The following is a 15,473-nucleotide window of genomic DNA, read 5'->3' as shown; positions in this document are numbered from 1 at the left end:
ACTCTTCATGTTTTTCACAGCTTTTCAAGCCCTTCATGATTTTCAACACCACTTCATGCTCCTCCTATTTTTAAGACCGTTTCATGCTCCTCATATTTTTGACACCTTTAGAAGATCTTCATATTTTTCACACCTTATCAGGCTCTTCATGTTTTTCAACAACGCTTCATGCTCCTCCTATTTTTCAGACCGTTTCATGCTCCTCATATTTTTGACACCTTTTGAAGCTCTTCATATTTTTCACACCTTTTCAGGCTCTTCATATTTTTCAACACCGCATCATGCTCTTCCTATTTTTCAGACCGTTTCATGCACCTCATATTTTTCACACCTTTTAAAGCTCTTCATATTTTTCACACCTTTTCAGGCTCCTTATGTTTTTCAACACCGATTCATTCTCCTCCTATTTTTCAGACCGTTTCATGCTCCTCATATTCTTGACAAGTTTTAAAGCTCTTCATATTTTTCACACCTTTTCAGGCTCTTCATGATTTTGAACACCGCTTCATGCTCCTCCTGTTTTTCAAACCGTTTCATGCTCCTCATATTTTTCACACCTTTTGAAGCTCTTCATATTTTTCACAACTTTTCAGGCTCTTCATATTTTGAACACCGCTTCATGCTCCTCCTATTTTTCAGACCGTTTCATGCTCGTCATATTTTTGACACCTTTTGAAGCTCTTCATATTTTTCACACCTTTTCAGGCTCTTCAGGTTTTTCAACACTTCTTCATGCTCCACCTATTTTTCAGACCGTTTCATCCTCCTCATATTTTTGACACCTTTTGAAGCTCTTCATATTTTTCACACCTTTTCAGGCTCTTCAGGTTTTTCAACACTGCTTCATGCTCCACCTATTTTTCAGACCGTTTCATCCTCCTCATATTTTTGACACCTTTTGAAGCTCTTCATATTTTTCACACCTTTTCAGGCTCTTCAGGTTTTTCAACACCGCTTCATGCTCCTCCTTTTTTGCAGACCGTTTCATGTTCCGCATATTTTTGACACCTTTTGAAGCTCTTCATATTTTCTACACCTTTTCAGGCTCTTCATGTTTTTCAACACAGCTTCATGCTCCTCTAATTTTTCAGACCATTTGGTGCTCCTCATATTTTTCACAGCATTTGAAGCTCTTCATATTTTTCACACCTTTTCAGGCTCTTCATGTTTTTCAACACCACTTCATGCTCCTCCTATTTTTCAGACCGTTTCATGCTCCTCATTTTTGACACCTTCTGAAACTCTTCATATTTGTTACACCCTTTCAGGCTCTTCATGTTTTTCAACACGGCTTCATGCTCCTCCTATTTTTCAGACCGTTTCATGCTCCTCCTATTGTTCAGACCGTTTCATGCTCCTCTTATATTTGACACGTTTTGAGGCTCTTCATATATTTCACACCTTTTCAGGCTCTGCATTTTTTTCAACACCGCTTCATGCTCCTCCTATTTTTCAGACCGATTCAAGCTCCTCATATTTTTGACACCTTTTGAAGCTCTTCATATGTTTCACACCTTTTCAGGCTCTTCATTTTTTTCAACACCACTTCATGCTCCTCCTATTTTTCAGACGGTTTCATGCTCATCTCATTTTTTACACCTTTTGAAGCTCTTCATATTTTTCCCACCTTTTCAGGCTCTTCACATTTTTCACACGTTTTCAGGCTCTTCTTGTTTTTCAACACCGCTTCATGCTCCTCCTATTTTTCAGACCGTTTCATGCTCCTCATATTTTTGACACCTTTTGAAGCTCTTCATATTTTTCACAACTTTTCAGTATCTTCCTGTTTTTGAACACCGTTTCATGCTCCTCCTATTTTTCAGTCCGTTTAATGCTCCTCATGTATTTCACACCTTTTGAAGCTCTTCATATTTTTCACACGTTTTCAGGCTCTTCATGTTTTTGAACACCGCTTCATGCTCCTCCAATTTCAGACCGTTTCATGCTCCTCATGTATTTCACACCTTTTGAAGCTCTTCATATTTTTCACAACTTTTCAGGCTCCTCATGTTTTTGAACACCGCTTCATGCTCCTCCTATTTTTCAGACCGTTTCATGCTCCTCATTTATTTCACACATTTTGAAGCTCTTCATATTTTACACACCTTTTCAGGCTCGTCATGATTTTCAACAACACTTCATGCTCCTCCTATTTTTCAGACAGTTTCATGCTCATCTAATTTTTGACACCTTTTGAAGCTCTTCATATATTTCACACCTTTTGAAGCTCTTCATATTTTTCACATTTTTGAAGCTCTTCAGATTTTTCACACGTTTTCAGGCTCTTCATGTTTTTGAACACCGCTTCATGCTCCTCATATATTTCAGACCGTTTCATGCTCCTCATATTTGTGACACCTTTTGAAGCTCTTCGTATTTTTCACACATTTTCACGCTCTTCATGTTTTTCATCATGACTTCATGCTCCTCCTATTTTTCAGACCGTTTCATGCTCCTCATATTTTTGACACCTTTTGAAATCTTCATATACTTCACACCTTTTCAGATTCTTCATTTTTTTGAAAAGAACTTCATGCTCCTTCTATTTCTCAGACCGTTTCATGGTCATCTCATTTTTGACACCTTTTGAAGCTCCTCATATTTTTCATTCCTTTTGAAGATCTTCATATTTTTCACACGTTTTCAGGCTCTTCATATTTTTCAACACCGCATCATGCTTCTCCTATTTTTCAGACAGTTTCATTCTCCTCATATTTTTGACACATTTTGAAGCTCTTCATATTTTTCACACCTTTTCAGGCTCTTCATGTTTTTCAACACTGTTTCATGATCCTCCTATTTTTCAGACCGTTTCATGCACCTCATAATTTTGACACCTTTTGAAACTCTTCTTATATTTCACACCTTTTCAGACTCTTCATGTGTTCGAACACCACTTCAAGTTCCTCCTATTTTTGCGACCGTTTAATGCTCTTCATATTTTTGACACCTTTTGAAGCTCTTCATATTTTTCACACCTTTTGAAGCTCTTCATATATTTCACACATTTTCAGGCTCTTCATGTTTTTCAACACCACTTCATGCTCCTCCTATTTTTCAGACCGTTTCTTGCTCATCTAATTTTTGACACCTTTTGAAGCTCTTCATATATTTCACACCTTTTGAAGCTCTTCATATTTTTCACATTTTTGAAGCTCTTCAAATTTTTCACACCTTTTCATGCTCTTCATGTTTTTGAACACCGCTTCATGATCCTCCGGTTTTTCAGACCGTTTCATGCTCCTCATATTTTTGACACCTTTTGAAGCTTTTCATATTTTTTACAACATTTCAGGCTTTTCATGTTTTTGAACACCTCTTCATGCTCCTCGTATTTTTCACACCATTTGAAGCTCTTCATATTTTTCACACCTTTTCAGGCTCTTCATGTTTTTCAACACCGCTTCATGCTACTCCTATTTTTCAGACCGATTAATGCTCCTCCTGTACTTCACACCTTTTGTAGCTCTTCATATTTTTCTCACATTTTCAGGCTCTTCATGTTTTTCAACACCGCTTCATGCTCCTCTAATTTTTCAGACCGATTCATGCTCCTCAAGTATTTCACACCTTTTGAGGCTTCATGTTTTTCAACACCACTTTATGCTCCACATATTTTTCAGACCGTTTCATGCTCATCTCATTTTTGACACCTTTTGAAGCTCTTCATATTTTTCACACCTTTTGAAGCTCTTTATATTTTTCAAGGGTTTTCAGATCTTCATGTTTTTCAACACCGCTTCTCGATCCTCCTATTTTTCAGACCGTTTCATGCTCCTCCTAATTTTCACACCTTTTGAAGCACCTCAAATTTTTCACACCTTTTCAGGCTCTTCATGTTCTTGAACACGGTTTCCTGCTCCTCCTTTTTTTCAGACCGTTTCATGCTCCTCATATTTTTGACACCTTTTGAATCTCTTCATATATTTCACACCTTTTCAGGCTCTTCATATATTGGAACACCACTTCATGCTCCTCCTATTTTTCGGACGGTTTCATTCTCCTCATGTACTTCACACCTTTTGAAGCTCTTCATATATATCACACTTTTAAAGGCTCTTCATGTTTTTCAACACCACTTCATGCTCCTCCTATTTTTCAAACCGTTTCATGCTCATCTCATTTTTGACACCTTCTGAAGCTCTTCATATTTGTTACACCCTTTCAGGCTCTTCATGTTTTTCAACACGGCTTCATGCTACTCCTATTTTTCAGACCGTTTCATGCTCCTCATATTTTTCACACCTTTTGAAGCTCTTCATATTTTTCACACATTTTCAGGCTCTTCATGTTTTTCAACACCACTTCATGCTCCTCCTATTTTTCAGACCGTTTCATGCTCCTCATGTATTTCACACCTTTTGAAGCTCTTCATATTTTTCACACTTTTTGAAGCTCTTCATATATTTCACACATTTTCAGGCTCTTCATGTTTTTCAACACCGCTTCATGCTCCTCCTTTTTTTCAGACCGTTTCATGGTCCTCATGTATTTCACACATTTTGAGGCTCTTCATATCTTTCACACCTTTTCAGCCGCTTCATGTTTTTGAACACCGTTTCATGCTCCTCCTATTTTTCAGACCGTTTCATGCTCCTCATATTTTTGACACCTTTTGAAGCTCTTCATATTTTTCACACCTTTTGAAGCTCTTCATGTATTTCACACGATTTCAGTCTCTTCAGGTTTTTCAACACCGCTTCATGCTCCTCCTATATTTCAGACCGTTTCATGCTCCTCATATTTTTGACACATTTTGAAGCTCTTCATATTTTTCACACATTTTCAGGCTCTTCATGTTTTTCACAAGTTTTCAGATCTTCATGTTTTTCAACACCGCTTCTTGATCCTCCTATTTTTCAGATCGTTTCATGCTCCTCATATTTTTGTCACGTTTTGAAGCTCTTCATATTTTACACACATTTTCAGGCTCTTCATGTATTTGAACATCGCTACATGCTCCTCCGAATTTTCACAACTTTTGAAGCACCTCAAATTTTTCACACCTTTTCAGGCTCTTCATGTTCTTGAACACGGTTTCCTGCTCCTCCTTTTTTTCAGACCGTTTCATGCTCCTCATATTTTTGACAGCTTTTGAATCTCTTCATATATTTCACACCTTTTCAGGCTCTTCATGTATTGGAACACCGCTTCATGCTCCTCCTATTTTTCGGACGGTTTCATTCTCCTCATGTACTTCACACCTTTTGAAGCTCTTCATATATTTCACACTTTTTCAGGCTCTTCATGTTTTTCAACACCACTTCATGCTCCTCCTATTTTTCAGACCGTTTCATGCTCTTCTCATTTTTGACACCTTCTGAAACTCTTCATATTTGTTACACCCTTTCAGGCTCTTCATGTTTTTCAACACGGCTTCATGCTCCTCCTATTTTTCAGACCGTTTCATGCTCCTCCTATTGTTCAGACCGTTTCATGCTCCTCTTATATTTGACACGTTTTGAGGCTCTTCATATATTTCACACCTTTTCAGGCTCTGCATTTTTTTCAACACCGCTTCATGCTCCTCCTATTTTTCAGACCGATTCAAGCTCCTCATATTTTTGACACCTTTTGAAGCACTTCATATTTTTCACACCTTTTCAGGCTCTTCATTTTTTTGAACACCGCTTCATGCTCCTCCTATTTTTCCGACTGTTTCATGCTCCTCATATTTTTGACACCTTTTGAAACACTTCGTATTTTTCACACCTTTTCAGGCTCTTCATTTTTTTGAACACCGCTTCATGCTCCTCCTATTTTTCAGACCGTTTCATGCTCCTCATATATTTGACATCTTTTGAAGCCCTTCATATTTTTCACACATTTTCAGGTTTTCATGTTTTTCAACACTGCTTCATGCTCCTCCTATTTTTCAGACCGTTTCATGCTCCTCATGTTTTTCACGTCTTTTGTAGCTCTTCATATTTTTCACAACTTTTGAAGCTCTTCATATTTTTCACACCTTTTGAAGCTCTTCATATTTTTCACATGTTTTCACGCTCTTCATGTTTTCAACACCGCTTCTTGATCCACCTATATTTCAGACTGTTTCATGCTCCTAATATTTTTGTCACGTTTTGAAGCTCTTCATATTTTACACACATTTTCAGGCTCTTCATGTTTTTCAACACCGCTTCATGCTCCTCCTATTTTTAACACCTTTTGAAGCTCTTCATATTTTTCACACCTTTTCAGGCTCTTCATGTTTTTGAACACGGTTTCCTGCTCCTCCTTTTTTTCAGACCGTTTCATGCTCCTCATATTTTTGACACGTTTTGAATCTCTTCATATATTTCACACCTTTTCAGGCTCTTCATATATTTGAACAACGCTTCATGCTCCTCCTATTTTACAGACGGTTTCATCCTCCTCATGTATTTCATACCTTTTGAAGCTCTTCATATTTTTCACACCTTTTCAGGCTCTTCATGTTTTTGAACACCGTTTCATGCTGCTCCTATTTTTCAGACCGTTTCATACTCCTCATAGTTGTGACACCTTTTGAAGCTCTTCATATTTTTCACATCTTTTCAGGCTCTTCATGTTTTTCCACACCACTTCATGCTTCTCCTGTTTTTCAGACCGTTTCATGATCCTCATGAATTTCACACATTTTGAAGCTCTTTATATTTTTCACATATTTTCAGGCTCTTCATGTTTTTGATCACCGCTTCATGATCCTCCTATTTTTCAGACCGTTTCATGCTCTTCATATATTTGACACCTCTTGAAGCTCTTCATATTTTTCACACCTTTTCAGGCTCTTCATGTTTTTCCCCACCACTTCATTCTTCTCCTATTTTTCAGACCATTTCATGCTCCTCATGAATTTCACACCTTTTGAAGCTCTTCATATTTTTCACACCTTTTCAGGCTCTTCATGTTTTTTATCACCGTTTCATGCTCCTATTTTTCAGACCGTTTCATGCTCCTCATATTTTTGACACCTTTTGCAGCTCTTCATATTTTTCACAAGTTTTCAGTCTCTTCATGATTTTGAACACCGCTTCATGATCCTCCTATTTTTAAGACCGTTTCATGCTCTTCATATTTTTGACACCTTTTGCAGCTCTTCATATTTTTCACACCTTTTCAGGCTCTTCATGTTTTTCAACACCGCTTCATGCTGCTTCTCTTTTTCAGACCGTTTCATGCTCCTCATATTTTTGACACCTTTTGAAGCTCCTCATATTTTTCACACCTTTTCAGGCTCTTCATGTTTTTGAACACCGCTTCATGCTCCTCCAATTTTTCAGGCCGTTTCATGCTCCTCATAATTTTGACACCTTTTGAAGCTCTTCATATGTTTCACACCTTTTCAGGCTCTTCATTTTTTTCAACACCACTTCATGCTCCTCCTATTTTTCAGACGGTTTCATGCTCATCTCATTTTTTACACCTTTTGAAGCTCTTCATATTTTTCCCACCTTTTCAGGCTCTTCACATTTTTCACACGTTTTCAGGCTCTTCTTGTTTTTCAACACCGCTTCATGCTCCTCCTATTTTTCAGACCGTTTCATGCTCCTCATATTTTTGACACCTTTTGAAGCTCTTCATATTTTTCACAACTTTTCAGTATCTTCCTGTTTTTGAACACCGTTTCATGCTCCTCCTATTTTTCAGTCCGTTTAATGCTCCTCATGTATTTCACACCTTTTGAAGCTCTTCATATTTTTCACACGTTTTCAGGCTCTTCATGTTTTTGAACACCGCTTCATGCTCCTCCAATTTCAGACCGTTTCATGCTCCTCATGTATTTCACACCTTTTGAAGCTCTTCATATTTTTCACAACTTTTCAGGCTCCTCATGTTTTTGAACACCGCTTCATGCTCCTCCTATTTTTCAGACCGTTTCATGCTCCTCATTTATTTCACACATTTTGAAGCTCTTCATATTTTACACACCTTTTCAGGCTCGTCATGATTTTCAACAACACTTCATGCTCCTCCTATTTTTCAGACAGTTTCATGCTCATCTAATTTTTGACACCTTTTGAAGCTCTTCATATATTTCACACCTTTTGAAGCTCTTCATATTTTTCACATTTTTGAAGCTCTTCAGATTTTTCACACGTTTTCAGGCTCTTCATGTTTTTGAACACCGCTTCATGCTCCTCATATATTTCAGACCGTTTCATGCTCCTCATATTTGTGACACCTTTTGAAGCTCTTCGTATTTTTCACACATTTTCACGCTCTTCATGTTTTTCATCATGACTTCATGCTCCTCCTATTTTTCAGACCGTTTCATGCTCCTCATATTTTTGACACCTTTTGAAATCTTCATATACTTCACACCTTTTCAGATTCTTCATTTTTTTGAAAAGAACTTCATGCTCCTTCTATTTCTCAGACCGTTTCATGGTCATCTCATTTTTGACACCTTTTGAAGCTCCTCATATTTTTCATTCCTTTTGAAGATCTTCATATTTTTCACACGTTTTCAGGCTCTTCATATTTTTCAACACCGCATCATGCTTCTCCTATTTTTCAGACAGTTTCATTCTCCTCATATTTTTGACACATTTTGAAGCTCTTCATATTTTTCACACCTTTTCAGGCTCTTCATGTTTTTCAACACTGTTTCATGATCCTCCTATTTTTCAGACCGTTTCATGCACCTCATAATTTTGACACCTTTTGAAACTCTTCTTATATTTCACACCTTTTCAGACTCTTCATGTGTTCGAACACCACTTCAAGTTCCTCCTATTTTTGCGACCGTTTAATGCTCTTCATATTTTTGACACCTTTTGAAGCTCTTCATATTTTTCACACCTTTTGAAGCTCTTCATATATTTCACACATTTTCAGGCTCTTCATGTTTTTCAACACCACTTCATGCTCCTCCTATTTTTCAGACCGTTTCTTGCTCATCTAATTTTTGACACCTTTTGAAGCTCTTCATATATTTCACACCTTTTGAAGCTCTTCATATTTTTCACATTTTTGAAGCTCTTCAAATTTTTCACACCTTTTCATGCTCTTCATGTTTTTGAACACCGCTTCATGATCCTCCGGTTTTTCAGACCGTTTCATGCTCCTCATATTTTTGACACCTTTTGAAGCTTTTCATATTTTTTACAACATTTCAGGCTTTTCATGTTTTTGAACACCTCTTCATGCTCCTCGTATTTTTCACACCATTTGAAGCTCTTCATATTTTTCACACCTTTTCAGGCTCTTCATGTTTTTCAACACCGCTTCATGCTACTCCTATTTTTCAGACCGATTAATGCTCCTCCTGTACTTCACACCTTTTGTAGCTCTTCATATTTTTCTCACATTTTCAGGCTCTTCATGTTTTTCAACACCGCTTCATGCTCCTCTAATTTTTCAGACCGATTCATGCTCCTCAAGTATTTCACACCTTTTGAGGCTTCATGTTTTTCAACACCACTTTATGCTCCACATATTTTTCAGACCGTTTCATGCTCATCTCATTTTTGACACCTTTTGAAGCTCTTCATATTTTTCACACCTTTTGAAGCTCTTTATATTTTTCAAAAGTTTTCAGATCTTCATGTTTTTCAACACCGCTTCTCGATCCTCCTATTTTTCAGACCGTTTCATGCTCCTCCTAATTTTCACACCTTTTGAAGCACCTCAAATTTTTCACACCTTTTCAGGCTCTTCATGTTCTTGAACACGGTTTCCTGCTCCTCCTTTTTTTCAGACCGTTTCATGCTCCTCATATTTTTGACACCTTTTGAATCTCTTCATATATTTCACACCTTTTCAGGCTCTTCATATATTGGAACACCACTTCATGCTCCTCCTATTTTTCGGACGGTTTCATTCTCCTCATGTACTTCACACCTTTTGAAGCTCTTCATATATATCACACTTTTAAAGGCTCTTCATGTTTTTCAACACCACTTCATGCTCCTCCTATTTTTCAAACCGTTTCATGCTCATCTCATTTTTGACACCTTCTGAAGCTCTTCATATTTGTTACACCCTTTCAGGCTCTTCATGTTTTTCAACACGGCTTCATGCTACTCCTATTTTTCAGACCGTTTCATGCTCCTCATATTTTTCACACCTTTTGAAGCTCTTCATATTTTTCACACATTTTCAGGCTCTTCATGTTTTTCAACACCACTTCATGCTCCTCCTATTTTTCAGACCGTTTCATGCTCCTCATGTATTTCACACCTTTTGAAGCTCTTCATATTTTTCACACTTTTTGAAGCTCTTCATATATTTCACACATTTTCAGGCTCTTCATGTTTTTCAACACCGCTTCATGCTCCTCCTTTTTTTCAGACCGTTTCATGGTCCTCATGTATTTCACACATTTTGAGGCTCTTCATATCTTTCACACCTTTTCAGCCGCTTCATGTTTTTGAACACCGTTTCATGCTCCTCCTATTTTTCAGACCGTTTCATGCTCCTCATATTTTTGACACCTTTTGAAGCTCTTCATATTTTTCACACCTTTTGAAGCTCTTCATGTATTTCACACGATTTCAGTCTCTTCAGGTTTTTCAACACCGCTTCATGCTCCTCCTATATTTCAGACCGTTTCATGCTCCTCATATTTTTGACACATTTTGAAGCTCTTCATATTTTTCACACATTTTCAGGCTCTTCATGTTTTTCACAAGTTTTCAGATCTTCATGTTTTTCAACACCGCTTCTTGATCCTCCTATTTTTCAGATCGTTTCATGCTCCTCATATTTTTGTCACGTTTTGAAGCTCTTCATATTTTACACACATTTTCAGGCTCTTCATGTATTTGAACATCGCTACATGCTCCTCCGAATTTTCACAACTTTTGAAGCACCTCAAATTTTTCACACCTTTTCAGGCTCTTCATGTTCTTGAACACGGTTTCCTGCTCCTCCTTTTTTTCAGACCGTTTCATGCTCCTCATATTTTTGACAGCTTTTGAATCTCTTCATATATTTCACACCTTTTCAGGCTCTTCATGTATTGGAACACCGCTTCATGCTCCTCCTATTTTTCGGACGGTTTCATTCTCCTCATGTACTTCACACCTTTTGAAGCTCTTCATATATTTCACACTTTTTCAGGCTCTTCATGTTTTTCAACACCACTTCATGCTCCTCCTATTTTTCAGACCGTTTCATGCTCTTCTCATTTTTGACACCTTCTGAAACTCTTCATATTTGTTACACCCTTTCAGGCTCTTCATGTTTTTCAACACGGCTTCATGCTCCTCCTATTTTTCAGACCGTTTCATGCTCCTCCTATTGTTCAGACCGTTTCATGCTCCTCTTATATTTGACACGTTTTGAGGCTCTTCATATATTTCACACCTTTTCAGGCTCTGCATTTTTTTCAACACCGCTTCATGCTCCTCCTATTTTTCAGACCGATTCAAGCTCCTCATATTTTTGACACCTTTTGAAGCACTTCATATTTTTCACACCTTTTCAGGCTCTTCATTTTTTTGAACACCGCTTCATGCTCCTCCTATTTTTCCGACTGTTTCATGCTCCTCATATTTTTGACACCTTTTGAAACACTTCGTATTTTTCACACCTTTTCAGGCTCTTCATTTTTTTGAACACCGCTTCATGCTCCTCCTATTTTTCAGACCGTTTCATGCTCCTCATATATTTGACATCTTTTGAAGCCCTTCATATTTTTCACACATTTTCAGGTTTTCATGTTTTTCAACACTGCTTCATGCTCCTCCTATTTTTCAGACCGTTTCATGCTCCTCATGTTTTTCACGTCTTTTGTAGCTCTTCATATTTTTCACAACTTTTGAAGCTCTTCATATTTTTCACACCTTTTGAAGCTCTTCATATTTTTCACATGTTTTCACGCTCTTCATGTTTTCAACACCGCTTCTTGATCCACCTATATTTCAGACTGTTTCATGCTCCTAATATTTTTGTCACGTTTTGAAGCTCTTCATATTTTACACACATTTTCAGGCTCTTCATGTTTTTCAACACCGCTTCATGCTCCTCCTATTTTTAACACCTTTTGAAGCTCTTCATATTTTTCACACCTTTTCAGGCTCTTCATGTTTTTGAACACGGTTTCCTGCTCCTCCTTTTTTTCAGACCGTTTCATGCTCCTCATATTTTTGACACGTTTTGAATCTCTTCATATATTTCACACCTTTTCAGGCTCTTCATATATTTGAACAACGCTTCATGCTCCTCCTATTTTACAGACGGTTTCATCCTCCTCATGTATTTCATACCTTTTGAAGCTCTTCATATTTTTCACACCTTTTCAGGCTCTTCATGTTTTTGAACACCGTTTCATGCTGCTCCTATTTTTCAGACCGTTTCATACTCCTCATAGTTGTGACACCTTTTGAAGCTCTTCATATTTTTCACATCTTTTCAGGCTCTTCATGTTTTTCCACACCACTTCATGCTTCTCCTGTTTTTCAGACCGTTTCATGATCCTCATGAATTTCACACATTTTGAAGCTCTTTATATTTTTCACATATTTTCAGGCTCTTCATGTTTTTGATCACCGCTTCATGATCCTCCTATTTTTCAGACCGTTTCATGCTCTTCATATATTTGACACCTCTTGAAGCTCTTCATATTTTTCACACCTTTTCAGGCTCTTCATGTTTTTCCCCACCACTTCATTCTTCTCCTATTTTTCAGACCATTTCATGCTCCTCATGAATTTCACACCTTTTGAAGCTCTTCATATTTTTCACACCTTTTCAGGCTCTTCATGTTTTTTATCACCGTTTCATGCTCCTATTTTTCAGACCGTTTCATGCTCCTCATATTTTTGACACCTTTTGCAGCTCTTCATATTTTTCACAAGTTTTCAGTCTCTTCATGATTTTGAACACCGCTTCATGATCCTCCTATTTTTAAGACCGTTTCATGCTCTTCATATTTTTGACACCTTTTGCAGCTCTTCATATTTTTCACACCTTTTCAGGCTCTTCATGTTTTTCAACACCGCTTCATGCTGCTTCTCTTTTTCAGACCGTTTCATGCTCCTCATATTTTTGACACCTTTTGAAGCTCCTCATATTTTTCACACCTTTTCAGGCTCTTCATGTTTTTGAACACCGCTTCATGCTCCTCCAATTTTTCAGGCCGTTTCATGCTCCTCATAATTTTGACACCTTTTGAAGCTCTTCATATGTTTCACAACTTTTCAGGCTCTTCATTTTTTTCAACACCACTTCATGCTCCTCCTATTTTTCAGACGGTTTCATGCTCATCTCATTTTTTACACCTTTTGAAGCTCTTCATATTTTTCCCACCTTTTCAGGCTCTTCACATTTTTCACACGTTTTCAGGCTCTTCTTGTTTTTCAACACCGCTTCATGCTCCTCCTATTTTTCAGACCGTTTCATGCTCCTCATATTTTTGACACCTTTTGAAGCTCTTCATATTTTTCACAACTTTTCAGTATCTTCCTGTTTTGAACACCGTTTCATGCTCCTCCTATTTTTCAGTCCGTTTAATGCTCCTCATGTATTTCACACCTTTTGAAGCTCTTCATATTTTTCAGACGTTTTCAGGCTCTTCATGTTTTTGAACACCGCTTCATGCTCCTCCAATTTCAGACCGTTTCATGCTCCTCATGTATTTCACACCTTTTGAAGCTCTTCATATTTTTCACAACTTTTCAGGCTCCTCATGTTTTTGAACACCGCTTCATGCTCCTCCTATTTTCCAGAACGTTTCATGCTCCTCATATTTTTGACACCTTTTGCAGGTCTTCATATTTTTCACACCTTTTCAGGCTCTTCATATTTTTGAACACTGCTTCATGATCCTCCTATTTTTCAGACCGTTTCATGCTCTTCATATTTTTGACACCTTTTGAAGCTCTTCATATTTTTCACACCTTTTCAGGCTCTTCATATTTTTGAACACTGCTTCATGATCCTCCTATTTTTCAGACCCTTTTATGCTCTTCTCATTTTTGACACCATTTGAAGCTCTTCATATCTTTCATATTTTTGAAGTTCTTCATATTTTCACAGGTTTTCAGACTCTTCATGTTTTTCAACACCTCTTCATGCTCCTGCTATTTTTGAGACCGTTTCATGCTCTTCATATATTTGACACCTCTTGAAGCTCTTCATATTTTTCACACCTTTTCAGGCTCTTGATGTTTTTCCCCACCACTTCATTCTTCTCCTATTTTTCAGATCATTTCATGCTCCTCATGAATTTCACACCTTTTGAAGCTCTTCATATTTTTCACACCTTTTCAGGCTCTTCATGTTTTTTATCAACGTTTCATGCTCCTATTTATCAGACCGTTTCATGCTCCTCATATTTTTGACACCTTTTGCAGCTCTTCATATTTTTCACAAGTTTTCAGTCTCTTCATGATTTTGAACACCGCTTCAAGATCCTCCTATTTTTAAGACCGTTTCATGCTCTTCATATTTTTGACACCTTTTGCAGCTCTTCATATTTTTCACACCTTTTCAGGCTCTTCATGTTTTTCAACACCGTTTCATGCTGCTTCTCTTTTTCAGACCGTTTCATGCTCCTCATATTTTTCACACCTTTTGAAGCTCCTCATATTTTTCACACCTTTTCAGGCTCTTCATGTTTTTGAACACAGCTTCATGCTACTCCTATTTTTCAGACTGTTTCATGCTCCTCATAGTTTTCACACCTTTTGAAGCTCCTCATATTTTTCACACCTTTTCAGGCTCTTCATGTTTTTCAACACCATTACATGATCCTCCTATTTTTCAAACTGTTTCATGCTCATCTCATTTTTGACACCTTTTGAAGCTTTTCAGATTTTTCTCAACTTTTTAGGCTCTTCATGTTTCTCAACACGGCTTCATGCTCCACATATTTTTCAGACCGTTTCATGCTCATATCATTTTTGACACCTTTTGAAGCTCTTCATATTTCTCACAACTTTTTAGGCTTTTCATATTTTTGAACACCGCTTCATGCTCCTCCTATTTTTCAGAGAGTTTCATGCTCCTCATGTATTTCACATCTTTTGAAGCTCTTCATATTTATCACAACTTTTTAGGCTCTTCATGTTTTTCCACATCACTTCATGCTTCTCGTATTTTTCGGCCTGTTTCATGCTCCTCATGTATTTCACACCTTTTGAAGCTCTTCATATTTTTCACACCTTTTCAGGCTCTTCATGTTTTTAATCACCGTTTCATGCTCCTCCTATTTTTCAGACCGTTTCATGCTCCTCATATATTTGACACATTTTGAAGCTCTTTATATTTTTCACACATTTTCAGGCTCTTCATGTTTTTGAACACTGCTTCATGATCCTCCTATTTTTCAGACCTTTTCATGTTCTTCATATGTTTGACACATTTTGAAGCTCTTCATATTTTTCACACCTTTTCAGGCTCTTCATGTGTTTCAACACCACTTCATGCTTCTCCTATTTTTCAGACCGTTTCATGCGCCTCATGTATTTCACACCTTTTGAAGCTCTTCATAATTTTCACATCTTTTCAGTCTCTTCATGTTTTTGAACACCATTTCATGCCGCTTC

This window comes from Dama dama, chromosome 29, assembly GCF_033118175.1.
Source record: "Dama dama isolate Ldn47 chromosome 29, ASM3311817v1, whole genome shotgun sequence".
NCBI lineage: Eukaryota > Metazoa > Chordata > Mammalia > Artiodactyla > Cervidae > Dama > Dama dama.
The sequence above is the reverse complement of the archived record's forward strand: the minus strand, read 5'-3'. Positions refer to the sequence as shown.